Source organism: Astatotilapia calliptera, chromosome 7 (genome assembly GCF_964374335.1).
Source record: "Astatotilapia calliptera chromosome 7, fAstCal68.1, whole genome shotgun sequence".
In the NCBI taxonomy this organism is placed as follows: domain Eukaryota; kingdom Metazoa; phylum Chordata; class Actinopteri; order Cichliformes; family Cichlidae; genus Astatotilapia; species Astatotilapia calliptera.
In genome coordinates this window covers 57,928,401-57,940,955 of record NC_137428.1, presented here as the reverse complement: position 1 = coordinate 57,940,955, position 12,555 = coordinate 57,928,401, and positions in this window count along the sequence as shown.

Sequence of the window (12,555 nt, the reverse complement as noted above, 5' to 3'; positions counted from 1 at the left end):
CCCCGATGATGCTGTCGTCTGCAGTATATAGAGGAAAAATAAATAATTAAAGTGAAGAGAATAAGCGCCATCACCCCTGGGAGCACTTTCCATTTTCAGATATCTTACACCACAGCTGCTGCTCTCCCTCCCCTCCGTTCTAAATATAACCTTTTCTTCTGTCTGAATTGTGACATTTTTTACTCATCAGACTACAGTAGCTCAAAAACTATTTATATATTCTGACAAAGGACACATAAAAGTTATCAGCAGTTTTCAAATTTAGAGTCTGATCACAATTTTTCCAGGAGACGGGAAGAACAGAGCACTTCATGTCTAACCTTAATTTCAAATAATGCCTCAGTTTTGAGAAAACAAGAAAGGAAATTGTTTTTGTAAACTGCAAATAGAAATATGCTCAGTTTTTTTTATTGCACTGAAAAAGAAAGTTGCTGTTGTCAAAGCCAGTAAAATTTGAAAGTAAGATACAGCCAAGTGCTACAGGAAAGTCTAAAAAATATATAGTGCAACATGTCAGCACATATTTATTCTTCGCTGTGATTACTGTTTAATTTTCATCCTCCTCTGAAATGTCAGGTGACAACTCATTGCAGAACACTAATTTAAATAATTGAGCAAATCTTGGTATTGTGGCAAAGATATGTAATTTTAACAAATAAATATTCTTAAGTGTTGTTAAAGTTACATTTATTCTGTTTAAAGTGTCTTTTATAATTTCATCACTTTCATGAGTTCAGCACATAGACTGTAAACAGGTTACAAATGTCTCATAACCATACACTGTATATAAAAGATGGCTGGAACTAGCCAACGCATTTAACCTGCACTTTCTCTGACTTCTAGCAGAGCTACTGAGCTGCCATATCTGTGACCTCGGTAAACAAATTCCTGATCTCAGTCACTGGTTTTCTTCTTGTACATAAATATGGTCACATTACATTAAAATAACAACAAGAACAACAAAGCCAAAACAAGGATAAAGCAGGGCATGCTTTACTGTGTTACTGACAAGCTGCTAGGCAAGAAATATGTGTTATCCTTTGATTTCTTGTAGGCTGAACATGGCTATCTGTTGGCAATCGACTGGCAGACCATAGGGTACAACCGTCAGCCCTTCTACCTGCAGAGAGCATCTGATGCTAGATGTAGGCAGTGTCCAAACCAAGACTTTTTTCTAGTCTTGCTTGTGTGCCAGCCCCAGAGAAGAGAGAAGTTCTAACATGTAAAGTGATGAACTGAAACAGAGTTTTAAAAACAGTGAAAAGTGTCCAGTGCTGCCACTCTCTGTACTTTTAATACTGTATCATTTCATTTCTGATGTTTTTTCCACGCTGCTCCTGTTCTTTTTAAGCTCCACTATCTCAGCCAATCAGCATTTAGCATTCAACAGTTACATGCTGTTCGGTTTTTGGAATACTGTGCGTTTTTTGTAGGTTGAAAACCTCTCTCTGAAGGCTCTCCACAGGTGCATACCTATGCAAATGGCCAATCCCGTGGTACCATAAAACAAGCATCAATCAGAGCCTCCCCTGGCTTGTAGTGTAGGTTTATGAAATACCGACCTCTGCCAGTTTGAAGCTTCATAACTACATTAATCACAGTGTTTATATCCATCTTTTATATACAGGCTATGATTATGACAAAAGTGAACCCAGATTGTTCAAGAGAATCTGATTGGACTGCTTTCAAGCACATCACGTGAAGAACATTATATCTTTTTATGTATACATAAGTAATCTTGAACACTAGCATTAGCCAACTAATGCCAACTATAACGTGAGTTAAATTTAAGGTTAGCATTAGGGTGTGAATTGTTTTGGATAATTGAGGAAATGGGGAAAGCACTTAAGGAGACCGGGATATTATGGCTGTTATGGGAGTCAAAGAAAATTCCTTGACCCCCGTAACAGCCTGTTAATTATGTAAATAAATAATTAACTGAACACAGTTTACCTGGCGCTCTCCAGTGGCAACAAAAGTCACATCTGAGAAGCTGCTAGTTTCTTTACAAATACCTAATTGTAAAAAAAAAAAAAAAAAAAGCAAACTGCTGTTTTATTGGGAATACTTGGTTGGGAACAATAATCTCCCGGAGTCACCACTGGTTGCTGGGAAACTGCTCAGCCAAGAAATAGTCTGATACATAACACCCTCCAAAACTGTTGATTTGCTGTTTTCGCACTTTGATTTGTGTAGCTGTTTGATCCTGTTTTTAGTCTTTGTGGAAGACTAAGTTAGCCAGCTGCAGATGAACGCATCACATTTTGCATATGGACACATAAACAATAAACGAAATGACATAAAGGATACAGATACGATTGGAGAGCTGCCTCTACAGAAATTTCAATTAAGCCCAAAGTCACAACAATTCTGCCATAACAATTACGTCCACGGTCTGAACACAGGAATTCTGAATAACATTTGCCTTTTCTAAAATAAACCCATAAATCTTTTTTTTTAAAAAACATATATATATATATCTCACTTATCCATTCCTTCCTGATAACTCCATTTGCATTAAGACACCGAAGCCTGCATGTGTGTTTTTTTCTAGCACATATATCGCCTGTTGTTGTGCTGATGTTGTGCTTCTAGCTCTGTGGTGGTTGTCTCTTTAAAGACTGAGTTTGACATTCTCATGGCATTTGGTGTCTCAGCGATTGTATCAAGCGAATGTGTGGGCTGCGACAGCATTAACTCGCACGAACCCTGCTACAGCTTTGGACTGGACTGCTCCTTGTCTCCCTCCTACCGTGGCAGATTTAAGGAAATGCCTCCAGTGCAGCTTAAAAACCTGCCACCCCTCACATATGCTGCGAGTGATTTTTTTTTCTTTCCCCTCGTCCACTCATGATTATAGCCCGTGAAGTATAACACATTTTCAGACACTTTGATCTTTTCATATTGAAAAGTGCTACTTTCTCATAGTTGAAATCTTGAAATGGTTCCACTCCTCCTCTGCCTCCTTCTCCTTCACCAGTCCTTCTGTTCTTTCTCATCTCGCATTGCAAACCAACACCTGCCCTTCTGGCAAGCAGTAATTGAGTTGAGCATTATTCAAGAGCATTATACAGGCAACAATTTTGCTGGGTGATCATTGTGTACGTTGGCTGTATCCTAGGAGATTGGTGCATATCTAATAAGGAGTTTGTTACTCATTTTGCAGAGTGGGCACTTTGATGTCCGCCGTGTTGAATTTTCTATTTTAGCTCAACATCCTCCTAATGAAGCAGAGGGCTTGAAGCCTCAGAATTGGTTGCTTATCAACTCTACACTCCACTTATTAGTAGTTGTTGTGAAGCCTTTAATTGGATACTGGAACAGGAGGCACCTTAATGGTCTGTCAGTAAAAAGTGGTCATGATATATAGCTACGGATGACAGTTTTGTTAACATGGTTAAAAATGTGAAAGGCGAACGCTCGCAAAAAACTCTCACTTTCCCCTCGTGTTTCGTGGCTTTCTTTCCTTTCGCCCTCTAAATCAACAAGTGTTAGGAGAATTTCATTAGGTGCAGTTTCAGGTGGAGTTTCAAATTCTGTGTAGCTGCCTCACTAACTACAAAAGTAATTAGTGGCAAAATTGATGTTTTGGTAGGATCTGTCACACCTCTCTTAACACCACCAAATCAAAAGCTTAACAGTGTGTCTTGCCTCCCACTGGGTAGAGAGCAGAAACTCTTCCTGCCATAAGTTATCTAATGAAAGACAACAGAAAAATACAGCCATCAATAGAAGTCCAGGAATATGGCCTACCTACCATTACACTGAGGTAATCGTGTCTTAAATATCTTTTCTAATTTTTAGTATCATGTACAGTGTTTTACTTTTGTAGGAGTATCTTTATCCTTTTCAGAATAAGGTAAAAGCAAATATTGATATGGGGTTAAATGAATTTCTGTGAAAAACTGAGTTTTCCACTACGAATTCATCACAGACTGTTTCATAGCTGCATCTGTCAGAGGTTTGGGCTCGTCAGAGTATGTGGGTACATCAGTGTGGATGAGTGGATGTTCTGACAGTGAGTTAGAGAACTCTGCTCGCGGTTCACACCCCTGAGACTGTGACGTCTTTGACACCATGAGGCACTCTGACCAAAATACACCTCCTCTGCAGCACAAGGTGAAGAAAGAGCTTTTTCTGTCTATGTTGCTGGTAGTGACGTCAGATCACTCCTTTCTATCCTTGAGGGTGTCTGCAGATGAGCAGAATCAGACATGACAGGACCGAACAGGACCAGCCTGGCCTCAGTTAAAAAAAAAGAAAAGAAAGATAATTGTCAGGTCACAGATCTTAGAGTAGATTAAGAAGCCTTAGAAACATGGCGGAAACGCAGGACGACCGCCTCCTTTATTGAAGAGTCAATCCAGGGGTTCACCCATGACTAATGTGGATGAATTTGAAGACTATAAATCCAGAACAACATAGCAGGATAAAGGTGGTGGAAAGAGATGCACCATTTGTTTGACTGTTTGCTTCTCCGTTTACACAAAAAACTAAAGACCAGCTTCCTGAAACTTTTCCCAGACCTTTGTTGGAGCTGCAGATTCGTTTTTAGAAAAAAATCCAAAATAGTGTGTGAACCTTTCAAAGGATGCACTTTTCACAAAATCCTATACTGTGTAAAGAATTTGTGCTTAGCCTTAATCTTTGTCCAGCAATAAAAGGCTAATTGAGTTTCATTTTTAAATAGCTAACTGTCCTTTTAGTTCTGCTACAAGAATCTGGCAAGTCTAAGATGGCACAAGCTTGTTGCAGCTGGGTTTAATCAGCTGTGCTAGAAGGTGGGATGAGCTGGCAATATATGACCTGGCAGTATATGAGGACAAACACAAGTCAGTAATTATTGCTGGGTGCTGTGAAAAAAAAAAGGAGCTGTAAGACAATGAAAACTGTCAGATGTAATACTTTAAAACTCCTTAGAAAGTTTGGCAAACAGATACTCTAATTTGAAAATGTCTGAGAAGGTGATGCCACGATTACAAAAAAATGTACAAATGAGAGAGGAAAGTTCTGCAGGTGATCTACTAACAATACTGTAATTTGGAAGAACAGATGCGACCAGTTGATTTCATTAATGACTAACGCAATCTACCAAGAGGAGCACAAATTAGCCTGTCGCAAACAAGCAGACATGATGAGGGAGCATGTTACCTACTAAAAAAAATAAACACTACATGCACAGGTTTTGCACATGAATGTCAGAATAGCCAGACAAGCATGCTGGCTTGTAAACTGCAAAGTGCTACTGGATGCAATAGGACATCATGGTGTTTTTGTCATACTCTACTTGATATAGCTGTTAATGGTGCACAATAAATCTTTATCTGGCAGGCTAGTCGACCGTTTAACAGACAACAGTGAAGTTTTTTTAAGCTAGGTGTTATTTTTCATGCGGATCATTTTCTATCATGATGCTACCAATCTATAATTCTATATAATATGATATATTCAATATTCTATACTCATTATTATCATTCATCCTATCATTTTACAGTTGTTGTTGTTTTTTAAATCATCTACCTAATGGGAAATCGACTTGTCAAGCTATGTTCTCAAGTTAAATACAAAATGTAGTTTTCTACTATTTTTAGGGGTGATTTTATCTAGATTTTTGTGATTGCTTAATTGGTATTGTTTCTAAAGTGTTGTGTCATTCTCTTGCATGTGTACCAGCTCTAAAGCATATAGATTTAGCTTTACTACGCTCACATTTTTCTGATTTGCCAGATCTCCATCTGATCTGGACCCACCCTGACTAACCAGATTTAGCTGAACACAGTCGTGTGAACTGTAGTTATTACATTCAGCTTAACTCCTTCTGTACCAAGAACAATGTATGGCGGTATCGTAAAGGTAAGTTCACCTTCATGATAGTTATATATATATAAATGACTACGTAACCCTGCAAACAAGAAGTCTTGTTAAAGTATTAGATCAGCATAACTGTGCTGAAAGCATAGTGCCACCTGTGCATCTCTCACTTTCTGAATCCGACTGATTTAGCTGACACACTTGGCTGAGCTGCCCGTGTTTGTGTCCTGCTGTTTACTCACACAGACTAGGCAGAACTTGTATCAGAGGAGGCACAGTGAGTGAGGCTCTCTCTGCTTGAATCACAACTGTGCAGGTAATAATCAGTTTTCCTGTCTGATTTCAATTCAAAACAGGCATGACTATAATACGCCACCAGGGTGATCTGGCTGCCAGCCTGCTTGTAAGAAAGACTGACGATACTCAATATAAATATAATGCTCGACTCTCTCTTAAAGGTAAGGAAAATTCATCTGCATTCTGGTTCCCACTGTGCTCGTGAGACCCATTGCTAGTGTTCCCCTGGGCCAGGAGCTCTCATACCTGACTGAGCAGATCGAGATAAGAACCAGTTATCTTTGCCTCACAGCACTCCACATCCCAGAGGGAGATCACCTCTCTAAGCAGACGCAGCAGCCTGGGATTCAGTGAAACCAGAATATCACCATTTACTGTGTCTTTCCAAATTCCACCTACAAGGACTTCAAAAGCATAAAATGCAATTAATAGTTAACCATTTTCAATGCTCCCTGCTTAAATCTTAAGTTGGCCTAAATCAATTGAATGTATGATCTGTAATGTTAAACTAAGTGAAGCACACTTGTCAATCGAGGGCTTTGACTCCTTTTTCAGAGGATCAGAAAGTGTACAATTATCGTGCAGCGATGCGATGTAAAGAAAGCATATTCAGATATCTTGAGCTCAGTTAGACCAGTGATTCACTGGTGCACAGGAAGATTTCTCTAGATTCTCTAAATCTTTAAATGATTTTATGTACTGGATGAGGAGATTTTCAAAGTCTTCCCAATTTTATGTTGAGGCTCCTTATTCTGAAATTGTTCCACAATTTGTACTCATCTCTACTCTGCCTCTCCTTTTCTATTCAATCATGCTACCGACCTGTTGCTAATTAACCTAACGAGTTGCAAAATGCTCCTCCAGCTGTTTCTATTTAGTACCACTTACTTTTCCAGCCTTTTGTTGCCCCCTTCCCAACTTTCATTTATTATGTGCACTGCTGCCATCAAATTCAAAATCATCAAAATGAGCTAAATGTTTTTCATGAAATAGTAAAGCTTCACCAATCACTGCTTTTTCCTTGTTCAGTGACAGTTCACCTGTCTGCATGTAAATAATATATGATGATATATAGTCATTTGTCTCACCCATAGCTTCTGTTTCATCCTTGTCACTCTATATTCTCTGTTTTGATGCCTGCCTCTTCATGTGCCTGGTTCTGCCAGAGGTTTCTTCCTGTTTACAAGGAGTTTTTTCTTCCCACTGTCACCACGTGCTGCCCATAGGGGATCAGGGTTTTCTCTAATATTGTAGGGTACGTAACTTACATTATGAATAAGTTGAAGTGACGGTTGTTGTCAGTTTGCACTGTGTTAATAAAACTAAACTGAGTGAACTCTATTTGATTCAATGTCAATAAAAATATTGATCTCTGTAGGTTTATATTTGTTTTAATGACTCAGTCTTTGAGCAGCTGGAGGATGAACCGGTGTAAGCCCTTTTTATTGCTCCAGGCGCTCACAGCCTTTGTGTAAAGTGGATTCAGTTTAGTTTGGCTGCGAACTCAAAGACGGCACTCCAGCTGGCACATTTTGAGAACAATATCTTGTGTGGTAGGATGACGGAATTGTATCTTGGTTTGGAAGGCTTTCAGAGGTGCAACTGTCCAGATAAAGACTTCCTGTGTGCTCAGTGTGGAGTACTGCCTCGGTCTGCAGGGTAAGACAGGGCAAGTGTTGGATCAGCCTCTTCTCTGCTTTGACATCAAAACTAGCGAAAGGAGAGAAGGAGAAATGTAAAATGAAGATATTCTTCTCAAATAAAGGTCTCGTCGATATCATACGCATCTCTGTCTGTTCTGCTTTTTTCACATTACATCCTTTATGACTCATCAAATTCTAATTTTAAACATAACAAAGACGCACTTATTTTGGGGGATTCCCAATCTCCTTTTTCTTCTAAGCCACACTGCAAATGGCACACATCCCTTGGAGCTGGAGACGCCCAGGATGCTGCTGGGATGTTTTCCATGGCACGATTGTGTCAGTATCACAATGTAGTGAGTCATGTTTATCACCTTCTCGCCTGTTGTGCCTCCTCCTCGTGTGAGTTTTGAAGAACATGGCCAAAATCATGAGTGTACATGTCAATATCTTTGTCAGTGTTTGTGTTTACGTTAGAACTCTGTGTCTTTAATCAGTCCATTTTAATAAAAATTGAATGTCATGATCTTTTCACTGCTGGGAACACATTAGCTGTGTGCTGTCCTCTGACTAAGCCTGCGATGTTGTTCTCTATTCAGTAGGACTCGATGAACGCTAAATGGAGAGGGAACCTGATTTAATTAGTGCTGATCAAAGGTTTCATTTCATCGCATTTCATTGTGCGAGTGTGCCTTGACAAAATGGTCACAGAGCATAATCGGTAGCAGCTGTGATATCACAGCAACAGATCTGATCTGAGTGAGAGGACAATGAACTGTGTTTCCAAGGAAATGATGCAGCAGTTAAGACATTACTGAACACAGAAGATAATCTTAGTCATTTATTTAGCCTTGCATACACTCCTGTACATCCAAAATATCTCCACAAGCATGCATGCACAGGCATTTAAACTAAGCACAGTTCTGAGAGGTGTACATCTGGACAAAGCATCGGGGTTTTAGTAGATATAAGGGAGTACATTTGGGGGCAGTGACAACAAAACAGCTTCCAACCTGTGATTTATCACATCATAGGAGCTCCACTTTGGTGCTACTGCAGAATTAACTGGATTCACATCTGCTGTGATTTTGAGTGCTGCACTATGTACACCAGAAGGTTGGCAAAATTGGCAGAAAACCCCCCCATAAATGTTTTGATGCATCACTGGTTAAAGGCTGTTTTATGTGTCAGCTTAAAATCTGTATCATAAGTGTTGCTCCTTGACGGCAACGAGATATGTCTGTTCCTGTCACCGGTTTACAGTGTCCATGTTAATACAGGCACAGATGAAGGGGATGTGCCCTAAATAAATACGTAAGTAGCCATGCTGGGTTCCTGCTCCTCCTGCTGCTTCTGCTGATGCTATTGATCTAATTGCTCATTTAAGCCCAAATGCCTCAATTGAAATGTTCCTAGTGCAAACTAGTCAGCACAAAGAGGTTTCTGGTGCGAGCTGCGAACAGTTCATGTATTTCAATGCACAACTCTTCTCTCCAGCACGCAACTGTCCTCGCAGGCAAAGGAAGAAGCTGCTGAAACATGAAGCTAGAAAGAAAAGGGGGCTCATATTCATTCTTCACTTAAAATAAAAAATAAATACATAAAAATCAGGTCCGCAGAGTTGGGTGTATTTGTGCTGATTACAAAAATAACTTTTCACACCAGCAGAAGGAACACCAGCAAGAGTAATGTCTTTGTGTATTTTTAGGGATGATTAATGTGATTCCCAATCCAGGACAGCCGACTAGAGAACACAATCCTTAAGGGACTGTGGCTAGAACTGAATGGGGTCATCCAAAAGAAAAAATCGTGTGTTTGGTGTATGCGCCGCGGTGAATATGCGTTTATGTTTTTAGATTTTAAATGAATCAAATATGTTTGTCTTTTATTTTTTTCCTTATGTAAATTTTAAGGGTTACAGTTAAGGTTAGAGACTGTCACCGCTGGTAAGTCGTGAATTAATTATTTATTTTTGCTGTTGTTTTTCCTCTCCACTAGCTCCAAAGGGAAATATAAGGCACTTTAGCTACTCAGTGCTCCAATATGTTAACCCGTAGTGTCTGCGTCTGTCTTCTTTTTGGTGCTGAGCAGGCTGCTTAACAGCGTTAACTCAGAAAACAGCTGCCTGCTGACACCAAAAACTATGCTATAAATAAACTGAACAAGATGTATAAATAAACCAAGCTGAAACTTAGCTTACCTTGTTAGAGTTGCGCGATCACAGGTTTTCTGTGGAACAAACCATCTGGTGCATCAGATGTGAAGCTCTGTAATAAAGTTGCAGAATCAGTGGACAGCTGTGTCTAGGATTATAAGTATGGCCTGTGACTTTCACTTATCTACTGAAACTTCCATAATCCAAATTTTCACAAACAGTATTATGCATCTTGTTTCCATTTGAGCAGTCAGTGGTGTTTAGATGAGTAACTGCCTGTGTTTTGTTGCCTATCCCACCTGTCTCTGATCATTTTGTAGCTCTTTGATGTCACCAAACTTCACCTTTGCTGTTTTTTCTTCCCCCTCTGGCTCGGACAGTCAGACAGAAGCCTGCTGCGTGTTATTGTGCACTTCAGGAAACAATGGATGCAGCTAAAATAAAAGAATCACACCTTCCCCTTGGTTTTGGTTTTTACAACACGTTTTTACCTGGACCCATAATTTAGTGGAAGTTAAAGGAAATCCTGTAGCTTCCTTCCAGACGAGTTCTTCTAGAGCTGCGGGACAGTCTGGCTTTAGCCAAAAATGTGGCCTGGCATATAACACTCAAGAAATGTGCCACTGACATTTTTAATAAACAGCTATTATTGACGTTTTGTGTGCAGACATATAAAAAAAAGAAATAAGACGCTGGATTTGAAGTGCTCGGTGTATGCTGCCGGTGCTGCTGTTGTTGTTTAGTGCTCGTTCTTATTAGAGGTTTGACTTGATCAATGTGATCAGCCATGCACAGCCAGGTGTGTGGTGAAGCTCAGTGAGGCACAGGGACAGGGTTTATAAATAAACCAAATAAAGAAACGGTTGTGTCAGTGACCCCTGAGATGTGGCTTTGGAAAGGCTGGAAAGGCAGACGTTTATCCTGAAGAAACTAATAAAGCACTGTCTGTCAACTGGGAGGTGAGTCAGCCCAGCATCATTAGAGAGAAGCATCGTTCTGATCATGTCTCTGAGGGGAGATGACCATGCAGCACCACGCATCCAGGCAAGACCACCAAGAAACACACAGAGCCAGCAGCCAAGCAAAACAATCTGTTTCTGCAAACAGAAACCCGGGCGTGTATGCAGGCTTTAAAATAGGAAGAAAAAAAAAAACACGTACTGTATTGTGTTACAGTCAATTGTCATGGTGACAATCTCAGGAAAAAAAGAGAAAAAAAACATCTATCAGCCATCTATTGTTGGTTAATGATGTGTTAGCTTGCCAAAGCTATCATTACCCCTCTCTCGCACAAATAGTCATCTAGAGCCATTTTACACAAGGATATTACAGCATCCACGATAACTGTTGGATCAGAAAACGCAACAAATCATTAGCTATTATTGATTTGGACAATGTGTGTGTTCATACATAATCACAACAGAATTTTCAAAATTGTAAATTGGGAAATTAAAAGAAACCGGTGTTTAATGTTTAATATGAAATACTTTGATATTTCTGTAATTTTGTTTTCATTGAGATTCCTGCCAAGCATCAGATTTGTAGATGCATACCTCTCTTATGTCTATATGGTAAGTTTCAAGCTCCCAGCAGTTAGTGTTCTTCATTTCAGCCTCTCGCAACTGGGAAAAGTCAATTGCGATTGCAAGTAGCTGCAGCATCCATTTGCGAAATCGTAGCCCAACTAGGCCTGTTGATTGGTGAAGGTCTGCAGATGATTTTTATGTAATTTAAAAAAATAGACAGACTGCCAACATGTTGCAATCAGTGTGGGTCAGTCTGCACTGATGTTATACATTGTGCTAGACATTTCGCAGTTAAATCCTGCAGCAACTACGTCGATATTTGTGGAGGAATTTCTGAAGTTCTGTTTCAAATTTATGAGGTTCTGGCTGGACTCTGACTGTAAGTAGTTTATGTGAATTTCTGTGTTTTTAAACAACAGATTTGCAGAAAAGAGCAACAAACTGCATGTCAAATACCAACATGAACTCATTCAGCCACACATTGACTGCAGACTGGTAGCAGACTGACTCTGTGTTGTTGCAGTTTTATCTCCATCTTTGCAGATGGAAGTTTTTTGAAAGGAGAAAATAACTGCACCACGTAGAGGGCATAAATGAGAGCAATTACAACTTAACATAATCATCCATCTATCCATTCTCCTCCACTTACCCAATTCAGGGTTGCAGGAGGCTGGAGTCTATCCCAGGTACCATAGGGTGAGAGGCAAGGTACACATAGCATACATACATAGCTATTTCCAAATGATTTTTTATCAATGATTTTACAAAAGAAAAACCTTCACAGAGGAAAACTGCTGTCTGTTTCTCTGCATATGTCAGCAATCTATCGGCTCCGATAGACAATGCTCATTTTTCCAAAATGTAAAAAAAAAATCCTTAAAAAGACAAGAGATTTTTTTTAGTTTTTTTCAATCCTTGCTGTTTTTGCGTGCAAGTCTGCCATTTTTCCAAGTTTTTTTTATCCACAATCATTGAGTGTCGATATATTTTTCAGAGCTGATGATCATTTTTTTGTGCTACCGCAGGTATTGGGTAAGAAAAAAAAGTAAAAACAGGAGCATTAAGAATGCAGGGCTGTAGATCTAAGATCCAGAAAGGATTATTAACAGCAGGAGTTTAAATG